The 11,780-nt window shown below is 40.7% G+C and overlaps 1 long non-coding RNA gene across 1 annotated transcript; it reads right to left on the bottom strand.

The window, feature by feature from the left end:
• Positions 1-10,109: 10,109 nt before the first annotated feature.
• Positions 10,110-11,281, bottom strand: LOC121847464. Its single transcript, XR_006084324.1, has 2 exons — positions 10,958-11,281; positions 10,110-10,609 (listed from the first exon to the last, which is right to left on the bottom strand). It is a non-coding gene; the product is annotated as an uncharacterized LOC121847464 (long non-coding RNA).
• Between the last annotated feature and the right edge of the window lie 499 nt (positions 11,282-11,780).

Below are 11,780 nucleotides of genomic sequence, written 5' to 3'. Positions count from 1 at the left end.
TTAGAAAGGATTCGGGTAGATTCCGACCAACCTCACTTCACTTTTCATTTTCTTAAACATGAGACACCAAACGCGTTCACTGGGACGGTTAACTCGGGGTTCCGATCTAGGTAATCGGCCTTCAGTTTTAGTGCCCCGCATTTTTGGAATAGCCTACAAAACTCACTACATCTTGACGCGCTGGTGCCTTTAGGGCAGTTTAGTACTCAAATGTTGAATTCAATGAATGAGAATCACAAATGTTTGGAATTTAATGTAAATAATTGTATTTGTGGTGTTAGAATCTGTATGGTTGAATCTGTAATTTGTAGTTTATTTTATTTGTATTGATCGTTTAGATTATGTTTGCATTGTTGTCTTCATGGCATCATTTTAAATGAGACCCTGGTCTCCTGAATTAATAAAACTGAAGTAAAAAAATCCCACTTGTGACATTGTAACGTGGCTCATCAAATCAAATCAAATTTTATAAATCACATACAAGTGATTAGCAGATGTTATTGCGGGTGTAGCAAAATGCTTGTGCTTCTAGCTCCAACAGTGCAGTAATATCTAGAAGTACTATCTAACAAATTACACAACATATACCCAATACACACAAGACTAAGATACAGTAGAATAGTAATGCGAGGTATGTCAACATTATTAAGTGAATGAGATACCGTGAATAGTATAGAAAACAGTATATACATAAACTCAGCAAAAAAATAAACATCTTTCAAAGATAATTCGTAAAAATCCAAATAACTACATTGTAAATGGTTTAAACACTGTTTCCCATGCTTGTTCAATGAACCATAAACATTTAATGAACATGCACCTGTGGAACGTCGTTAAGACACTAACAGCTTACAGATGGTAGGCAATTAAGGTCACAGTTATGAAAACTTTGGACACTAAAGAGACCTTTCTACTGACTCTGAAAAACACCAAAATAAAGATGCCCAGGGTCCCTGCTCATCTGCGTGAACGTGCCTTAGGCATGCTGCAAGGAGGCATGAGGACTGCAGACGTGGCCAGGGAAATAAATGGTCTGGGGCGGTGTGTCACAGCATCATCGGACTGATCTTGTTGTCATTGCAGGCAATCTCAACACTGTGCGTTACAGGGAAGACATACTCCTCCCTCATGTGGTACCCTTCCTGCAGGCTCATCCTGACATGACCCTCCAGCATGACAATGCCACCAGCCATACTGCTCATTCTGTGCATGATTTCCTGCATGACAGGAATATCAGTGTTCTGCCATGGCAAGTGAAGAGCCCAGATCTCAACCCCATTGAGCACATCTGGGACCCCTTGGATCGGAGGGTGAGGGCTAGGGCCATTCCCCCAGAGATGTCCGGGAACTTGCAGGTGCCTTGGTGGAAGAGTGGGGTAGCATCTCACGGCAAGAACTGGCAAATCTGGTGCAGTCCATGAGGAGAAGATGCACTGCAGTACTTAATGCAGATGGTGGCCACACCAGATACTGACTGTTACTTTTGATTTTGACCCCCCCCAAATATTTACATGTTAAATTTGCTGAAAATAAACACAGTTGACAGTGAGAGGTTTATGAGATGTGTTTTGCTGAGTTTATGAGATGAGTAACGCCAGATATGTAAATATTAAGTGGCTAGGATACCGAGAATAGCCTATAATACAGTATATACATATGAGATGAGTAATGCAAGATATGTAAACATTGCTAATTAAAGTGACAAATATAGCGAGGATCGTTACAATATGCTTTACATTCTATACCTATATCGTGAACAATCATTCACAATCCAATGCAATAGCCTAGTGATGTAAGCACCCAATTATATATGCTACATTTGTGCCTTCCTGACACATGCGCAGACAGAACCCCACAAACTCTACTGGATGTGGGTGCGTGCACGTCTCCTTCCTCTCATCCACCACAGCAGTGGCACCGTACTGCGCTTTAATGTGTGTGTCTGTTTGTCTCCAATGCGGTACTTCAAAGGTTAGCTAACGGGAAGATCATGCTCAACAATTAGTTCTAATTAAGCCGGTCATTGATGAGTCTACCACATGAGCCATAGGGACCGGATCCATAGAGTCTGGGGTTTTGTGTTCTGCAGAGCCAGATCTCGGGTTTGATGTTCAGCCCGAGGACACACTTTGATTATGTGATATGATTGCTGAGCCCCTGTGCCTTGAAATGGGGAATTGATAGGACACCTTTGTCTATATAAATGAATGTGAAAACCAGTCATTGTCTAGTTGACCATGAACGGATCAATTAAAGTGTGTTCATTTTAAGGATCACAAAACCACCCATACAGATAAATACTGACATATAGCTAAAATGTGGAGGGCAAATACAGTAGGCTATATCATGCAATTATGAAACATTATAGTGATTTTGGTCTCCTGATGAGACCGGCGATTAATTAAATTTAGGAACTGCATTAAATCCTGCTATGGAACATGGTCACCAGTTTCACGATGTGCCAGGGGCTTATAGCAAATGCCTATTCAAGTTCACAAGTAAACAGAGATCAAATGTCGTTCTCTCACTTTCCGTTTAGGCGTGCTGCTAGCAATCACACCCCCTTTGTCAGACTTTGTCAATTGGTCTTCATCGGCAATCAGCTTCACGTTGTGGCGAGCATACCGCTGAGCGCTTCTGTCTACATCTGGAACAATGGTCTCACAAATTATAGTTACAGTGGCCTGGTCCCATAGAATATCAGTCGCAACAGAGAATTTAACGTATAGAAAAAAAGTCAATATGGCAGCATAAGGGTATGTCACATGAATCAATGCATTTTAGGTGATATTTGCATGGCATGGGTATACCTTCCCTATAAAAACAAGATGAATGTAGCCTATCAATAAGTCGCAAAAAATGATATTGACATATTTTATTTACTTTTTCCAAATAAAACAATATATTATAATCACATACAGCTTGGTTCACCCCAGTCTACTCTAATCTCGTATAGACCTATAATGAAGTCATACTCTTCAATAAATGATTGACATACATAAATAATGTAATTACCGGATTGGCAACTAAGAGGCCATACCTGCAAGACGGAGTTTGATAGCCTACTCGGACATGGTGGCGCCGGGACATATCAACGAGGCTATTGAACATGTGAAAAAACACAACTGCAACATCTATTCATTTCAATTACACCGACTAAGTTTGTATCGTTCCGTTGAGGCCCCTTTACTTATGCAAATACAGTGGGGTGTCTCCTATATAGAGCGAAGTCCCGAGTCTAGAGGCCTACAACAGACCACCTGCGAGCTAACTAGAGCGCACGCCGCACACCATGGCGAAATTCTCAGTGGAATGGCTATCTCAACGTTTTTACACTTCAATGGAACAAGTGGACATCGAAGAAGGAAGACAACATGGCAGACATGGCATAACAAGGTCTCGAATGCCTTGTGTAGTTGTTCCTCGGCCTCATGTTCAGAAGTTATTTTCGTTCATAAGAGACGGTAGCAGCAACATTATGTACAAAATAAGTTAAAAAGTTACAAACAACGCAACGAAACTAACAAAAAACACAGAAGTGGTTAGGAATAGGCAAAATGTCAACCTTGTTCTCCGATGCCATCTTGCATACATCTGGGCTGTCTTGAAGAGACAGATTCTCCACAGAAAAGACACTAACCTTCACACATCTAGATGGCCGTGCGGGGTGGGTGTGGAGCCAGAGACAGCAGTGGGGTCAAACTGTAGAACACAGTTCCTACATTTGAATATACAAATGGATTTAAAAAAAACAGAACTACACTACATTTTATCTCTGGGACCCTCTGTCATGCCCTGGTCTATATCACCTGTCCTTGTGATTGTCTCCACCACCTCCAGGTGTCGCTTATTTCCCCCAGTGTTTTTTATCCTTGTGTTTCCTGCCTCTCTGTGCCAGTTCGTCTTGTATGTTTCCAAGTCAACCAGCGTTTTTCCCTTTCTCCTGCTTTTTGTATTCTCCTTTTTCTTGTCCTCCTGTTTTTGACCCTTGCCTGTTTCTGGACTTTGTACCCGCCTGCCTGACCATTCTGCCTGCCTTGACCATGAGCTTGTCTGCCACTCTGTACCTCCTGGACTCTTATCTGGTTTTGACCTTTTTTTGCCTGTTCATGACCATTCTCTTGTCTACCCCTTTGGATTAATAAACATTGTAAGACTTCAACCATCTGCCTCCTGTTTCTACATTTGGGTCTCGCCTTGTGCCTTGATACCCTCAGAGCAAGATTACTGAATTACATATTCAAGTACATTATTTACCTTCAGAGGTGAATATATCAAACCAGTTTCCATGATAAAAGTGATTTGTTGTTCTGCATTATCCTCATACAATAGCTTGGTATTCCTTTGCTGTAATAGCTAATGTAAATTAGACACTGCACTTAGATTAGCAAGGATTTATGCTTTCTGCCCATAAAATACATGTCTATTTCCCGTAAAGTTGGCTGTTGTTTACAATATCATTCTAGTCTCATTATCACATATTGAGCAACAACTGTCCCAGGTTAGGGACACCAATCCCGTAGAGTATAAGTATTCATACCCTTTACTCAGTACTTTGAAGCACCTTTGGCAGCGATTACAGCTTTGAGTCTTATTGGGTATAACGCTACAAGCTTGGCACACCTGTATTTGGGGAGTTTATCCCATTCTTCTCTGCAGTTCCACTCAAGCTTTGTCAGGTTGGATGGGGAGCGTTGTTGCACAGCTATTTTCAGGTCTCTCCAGAGATGGTCGATTGGGTTCAAGTCTGACTATGGCTGCGCCACCCAAGGATATTGATACTTGTCCTGAGCCTGCATTGTCTTGGCTGTGTGGTTAGGGTCGTTGTCCTGTTGGGAGGTGAACCTTTGCCCCGGTCTGAGATCCTGAGTGTTCTGGAGCAGGTTTTCATCAAGGATCTCTCTTACTTTGCTCCGTTCATCATTCACTCGATCCTTACTAGTCTCCCAGTCCCTGGCACTGAAAAACATCCCCACAGCATGATGCTGCCACCACCATGCAATCCTGTCTCGGAGCTCTACCGACAATTCCTTCGACCTCATGGCTTGGTTTTTGCACTGACATGCACTGTCAACTGTGGGACCTTGTATAGACAGGTGTGTGCCTTTCCAAATCATGTCCCATCAATGGAATTTACCACAGGTGGACTCCAATCCAGTTGTAGAAACATCTTAAGGATGATCAATGGAAACGGGATACACCTGAGCTCAATTTCGAGTCTCACAACAAAGGGTCTGAGTACTTGTGTAAATAATATATTTAAGTTTTTTGTATTTTTAATAACTGCAAACATTTCTAAAAATCTGTTTTCGCTTTGACGTTATGGGGTATTATGTGTAGATTGATGAGGTTTTAAAAATATATATTTTGGAATATGGCTGTAATGTAGTGAAATGTGGAAAAAGGGAAGTGGTAGAATACTTTCCGAATGCACTGTGCATATTGTAGTCTACATATGATGATATGGACAAGTGGGCAATCCTGCAAAATCACAGCTCTGGTATTGAGTCCCTGACTGTGCACTCAGTTAAACAAAGACACGTTGAGTTTCATGTTTCCAAACAATAGGCCTAAATTATATTTTTTGCATAAACCATTGATGGATCTGAGGGATACTGACACCTATTGCTGTTGGATATTGGGCCATTAAAGACAAGACTGGTATTGGGCTCTGCAAAAAAATCTCCTAAACAGTTTTCTATAGTTCAGCTTCTTGCATTCGTTTGGACTGGCACAGATAACAACCAATGAGTCAATCTTTTGTTCCTTTTCCCTTGTCTGTCGACAGAGTAACTATTTTTGTACATGACTAAAATGGCAATTGTGATCTGCAGATGAGAGTGGTGTTGCGGCACTCAAGGAATGGCTAGTTACTGAAAGTAACTTTGATTGACATTCATTCTCAGCCATAAAATATCATAGTATTGTATAGGCTAAATGGAAAGTGTAGGCCTTTATGTTAAAATAAAAGTGACTGTATTTGTATTGTTAGTTTTGATAAAATTGATTAGATACAATTGTGTTACGCACACATGCAGGGTTGGGTAGGTTACTTTCTAAATGTAATTCGTTACAGTACTAGTTACCTGTCCAAAATTGTAATCAGTAACCTAACTTTCAGATCACCCAAACTCAGTAACATAATCTGATTACATTCAGTTACTTTTGGATTACATTACCCTTAAGAGGAATTAGAAGACAAAAATGTATGTTATCAATTGACCGACATCTATTGCAGGATAAATCAATGTTAAAGTTCACATAGCTGGCCATGTATGGATGTACAATTTTACTTTATGGGCTGGTTATGTAGGCTTCTTCTAACTCATCGCTTTCTACTAAATATAATAATACGATTAAATTATATATTCACATTAAAAAACAGAATTCCCGACATCCCAATACATGTTATACCCCTTGATCTTCAAGAATTGGACTTGGAAATATGGAAGTATAGATTAGCCAAATTGTTTTACCTGAGCATAACCCCTAAACTAAGGGTTTATTAGCCAGCCCTACTTTGTTGTTTATGATTTTGTTGTCATGAATGACTAATTAGGCTCATTGATTCGAGTTGAAAAATAAATGCTGCGCTCATGGAATGGCAAGAAAAGTGCTATTTACATGTGAAAAATGAATGCTATATGCTGCATTTGCTATAGGCCCAGTGGCGACCCGTCATTCAGGGCCCCACCTATTTTGAGCCCCACAATTGTAGGTAAAGATTATACAAAAAATATATACTTTTTAATATATGTCACATATCAGTTTGCAAACAATGTAAAAAATAAAATGCCATTGAGTTAATAAAGCTTCATACAAACATGGTCTCTTTTTTTTGCTTTCTTGAGTAAGGCAGGTTTTTCAGCCTAGCTCAGTGCTTTCTGTGGTGGGGCTGGCCAGCAGAAAATACAGAGCGTTGTTTTTTGTCATGATTGGGTCAGTTTTTTGTCATGATTGGCTCTGTTTTCTGTCACCCCATTGTCTAAGGTTAGAGCTCAAAGAGTTAAATTAGAAGTGCCCATCCAAGAAGGCTCAAGGTCATTGGCCACAGAATGACATCAAATCACGTTATATCTACAGTAGCTTTGATTGGACTGGACATGTCAACATCACACTTTCACTATCTTAGCTAGCAAGCTAGCAGTCGTCACCATGAATCAAGTCGACAATCTACTGGAAAATAATTTTCAATCCTTGTCATATGAATAGAAATTAGAGATACTTCCAACTTCAACTGTGTGTGTGTATATATATATAAGTCCAATAATGGACTTATAATTGCAGATTGCCCCTTTTAAGTCTATCAAAAGTGTGTGGTTTGAGCATTGTCCATTAGGCCTATGGATTTTTTTATTTTATCAGCATTAATTAGATTGAGCAATAAAATCCCCACTTTTATTCCATATGCTGGGATCCGCACTATGCAGCTGTTGCAAGAGCGCATTTTTCACTGGCTGTCCACTGGTTTCAAAAACAACAATTGATAGGCAGCTTAAACTACTTGAATTCAACCATCATTGGGTTCAAATACACATTAAGATTTGTGAATAGCCGTCCACAACAACCACAATCCGTAAAGCGCAAATAGCTAAATGAGAGAGCAGCAGTGTGATTCAGATCCATGTGCTATGTAGACATCAATAATAAGTGATTTCCGTATCGACGTAGACCACACCACTGCTGTCATCCTCTCCTCCAAGCGTTAATTCAAGTTGGATAATCTTTGGAGGCCGACAGCAGTCACACCATTGGAAGACATAGCTTGGACTGTACCTTACAAAAGTCTATTCCTGCTCTTTTCCCATGATCCATCAAACACATTTGGTGTGTCATCATAGTGGTCTCTGACTTGTGGTAAGACTCGCTCAGGTGAAACTAATCTAAACTTCTGGATTTTTTCAATGCTGATTTGAATGTCACTGAGAAAACACAGAAGTGTCAAAGATTTTTTCCCCCAAACATCCTTTCTGAAGTTAAAAGTAATCCTCGAAATAATCAAGTTTTTCTAAAGTATCTGTAATCTGATTACAACATTATGCTGGTAACGTAACGGATACAGTTACCGTATTTTTCTATCAATCAATCAATCAATCAATCAAATGTATTTGTAAAGCCCTTTTACATCAGCCGATGTCACAAAGTCACTGTACAGAAGTGCTGTACAGAAACCCAGCCTAAAACCGCAAGCAATGCAGATGTAGAAGCACGTTGGCTAGGAATAACTCCCTAGAAAGGCCAGAACCTAGGAAGAAACCTAGAGAGGAACTAGGCTCTGAGGGGTGGCCAATCCTCTTCTGGCTGTGCCAGGTAGAGATTATAACAGAACATGGCCAAGATGTTCAAACGTTCAAAATAGATGCCAGCAGGGTCAAATAATAATAATCACAGTGGTTGTAGAGGGTGCAATATGTCAGCACGTCAGGAGTAAATGTCAGTTGGCTTTTCATAGCCGATCATTTAGAGCTAGAGACAGCAGCTGTGGTAGAGAGAATCCAAAACAGCAGGTCCGGGACAAGGTAGCACGTCCAGTGAATAGGTCAGGGTTCCATAGCCGCAGGCAGAACAGTTGAAACTGGAGCAGCAGCATGACCAGGTGGACTGGGGATGGCAAGGAGTCATCAGGCCAGGTAGTCCCGGGGCATGGTCCTAGGGTTCAGGTCCTCCAAGAGAAAGAATCAGAAAGAGAAAGAGAGAGAAAAGTAGAGGAAGCATACTTAAATTCACACAGGACCCCGGATAAGACTGGAGAAATACTCCAGATATAACAGACTGACTCTAGCCCCCCCGACACAAACTATTGCAGAATAAATAATCCCTTACACATAATCCATTACTCCCCAACCCTGCACACACGTTACAATATAGTAATGACAGATACTACAAACTGCCCTTCACCCCCCCAAGCAGGGACATGTTGACCACAATTTTACATAACTCATTGACAGATTAGTGCACAGCATTACACTGAATAAAATATATGGCAGTCCGTACTTCCCATCCACATGTATGAAGGCGTGCATTGGGCATGTTCGAATAACAACTATTTCAGGGATCCATAGTTAGGGAGTAATCAGACAATACATTGTAGTTAAAATACCACCATACCACCTTTGTACTTAAAGCATGCAGAAATGACCTTAAGGTTTTTAACATTGACATATTATTTGAGATTTCGAGGAATGGCAAGCCTTTTAAGGTCAAGGGCTTCGCAAAAGATGGTTTAGAGCCCAGTAAAGTCCCCCAGTTGTTATTCAAACATGCCTAATGTATGCCTTCATACATGTGGACGGGAAATAGGGATTACTGTACCTTTTTTTTCTTCAGGGAACAGTGAGTGGCAATCAGGTGAGGATGTGATAACTGCCCTGCTAAGAGCTCTGTGGCTGAGTGGCTGCAGACAGAGTGGAGCTGACAGGACTGAGGAGGGGCAAAATAAAAAGCCCAATGGCTCTTTGCTGCATAATGTGCACTTTTGTCCTTTTTCCATCATTCACTCTTCGATCTTATCCTAGGCTACAGATGCTCTGATACAGGAGACATTCTTCAAGTACAATCAAGTAGTTCCATCGGAATTATCAGAATCAAAAGGCAAGATTATTAGAACCCATGCATAGTTCTTAGGGCCTCGCATAGTTTTTAGAACTTCACATCATTTTGGCAAATCACTGAAATTCCTGTTTTGTGGGAAATGTGACTGATAAGATCAGAACCACACTATTTCAAACGTGTCTCTTTACCATTATCTCTTTATGTGGATATGCTTCCTAAAATCTCATAGGATTGAGGAAAAATGTTTCATTATTCAAGTGTAACCTTTCCATAGCTAAGCTAATGGGGGACTTTACTGGGATCTAAACCATCTTTTGCCAAGCCCTTGACCTTAAAAGGGTTGCCATTCTTTGAAATCTTGTTCGGTGAAATGTTCTCTTAAAAACCTCATATCGTAATTCCTGCATGCTTTAAATACAAGGTCGTATGGTGGTATTTAATTTTAAGTCATAGAATAACTTCAATGTAAATCTTTTAAAGATGTTATTATCACCAACTATTCATGGTCATTCAGTGTAAGGGATACATTTGTCCTATAATAGAAAGTAAGACAAACATTTGAAGATCATTAATGTTTATTTTTTTGATTTTTTTTACACACTTTGTTACTGAACAACAACAGACAGACAATTCCACCCGCTAGGTGGACAACAAACACTGCAAAACATGAATCAATATCAAAAGCCAGCAATACAGCAACAGCTTGGACAGCTACGAAATGTACATTATCATCATGCATTATGCATTATCATCATAAATAAAGGAGCCATCGGGACATTGTAAAATCCAGTCTCTCCTTACGAGGTATGGTCTCTCCACTGAGTTCAGGGTGTGGTCTTGTTGAGGTCCTCTAGATCGAGGTCCAAAATGGGGAAACAGGGAGAACTCAGGGCTGTGGTAGTTGAACAACCAGGGGTAGTTTGGTCGGTGAAATACCTCTGCAGCCCCATTTTCCCATGCCTTATGCCTCTTTAAAGCTAGATCTCAAAGCGGTATATGCATAGGAAAAAGGAACAGCGAGTGCAGATACCCCTCTCGAGTCCACTGCTCTGTGGACCTGGAAGGGAGAGACACGGACAACCTCACAGAATGAACACTTTGAATATTAAACCTTACACAATGGTATTTAAAGAAAAACATAAAAACAAGTGATTCCTATTTTATCATGTACAGCTGATTTTGCACAAGTAACATACTTTAGAATACACTAAACAATATTTTCAGGACTTCAATCATTTGGCTAAGACAATAACTGCAATTGACAAATTCTTACTTAAAAAAATGATTTGCTAAACAGAAAATGTGAAAAACATGAAAGAGACTTTATATTCTGCGTGAGCCTGTTTGAGGTTTTAGTTCTATAAAATGTATCATGTGAAGATCCTGTAAAAAAAAACGGACTTACCCTGTACAGCTCCAGAGTTGTCTCCCTAAACCCATCACCTACTGAGGGGCATTTATTCCTCCCCAGAGACCTTGAAGATGTTTGAGAAAGACGGAGTATCTGTTTTTTCGTTCTCTGTCAGCACTCAGCCCACCTCCTTGGTTTCAGGCCATGGCATAACATGCACTTGCAGGGGCCGGCGCAAAACCCTCTAAAAAAAACACAAAAAAAACATTAAAGTAACCAGCAACAGGCATGACAAAGCCTCAGTGTCTTGGCTAAGGTTGATTGGCTGTCGTTGCTCACTATTGTAGCGTAGGGTGAACTCGCTACATAATAAGCTGCCATCTTCTTCTCAGATGTCAACAGCACAGCGAGGAAAGAGGGAAAAAGTTAGTACACCTAGTTCCTACCGCGGAAAAGTTTCTTATCGGTTCAGGGTCTCTTTCTCTCCCTCTCCCAGGAGGGGCCCCATGCTTTAGCCTCCTCAAGGTCTTCAGACAAGGACTCTCAGGGTGTGCTGAAGTGAGACATTCACAAACACATGAGTGTGTGTTCACGCACCAACTTAGTACACACAAGCGTACACAGACACACACAGACAAATGTACACTCCAGCATACACAGACACACATGCATTGCACACGCACTGAGGCTCTCACGCACACACTGTAAAAGTGGGATGTTCTGGCACGCCAAGGCCAGAGGCCGGTACAAACCAGCTAGAAATTAAACTGTGTGAAACCACACGCCTCTTCTGATTTTCCACTAAGGGAGGTAGTCATGTATCATAGGAGTAAGTAAAGGAAGTCCTGTCATACATGGCCATATCCTTACATGACCA

The sequence above is a fragment of the Oncorhynchus tshawytscha genome, linkage group LG01 (genome assembly GCF_018296145.1).
Source record: "Oncorhynchus tshawytscha isolate Ot180627B linkage group LG01, Otsh_v2.0, whole genome shotgun sequence".
In the NCBI taxonomy this organism is placed as follows: domain Eukaryota; kingdom Metazoa; phylum Chordata; class Actinopteri; order Salmoniformes; family Salmonidae; genus Oncorhynchus; species Oncorhynchus tshawytscha.
Note: the sequence above shows the minus strand (reverse complement) of the source record. Positions and strands in the feature narration are given on the sequence as shown.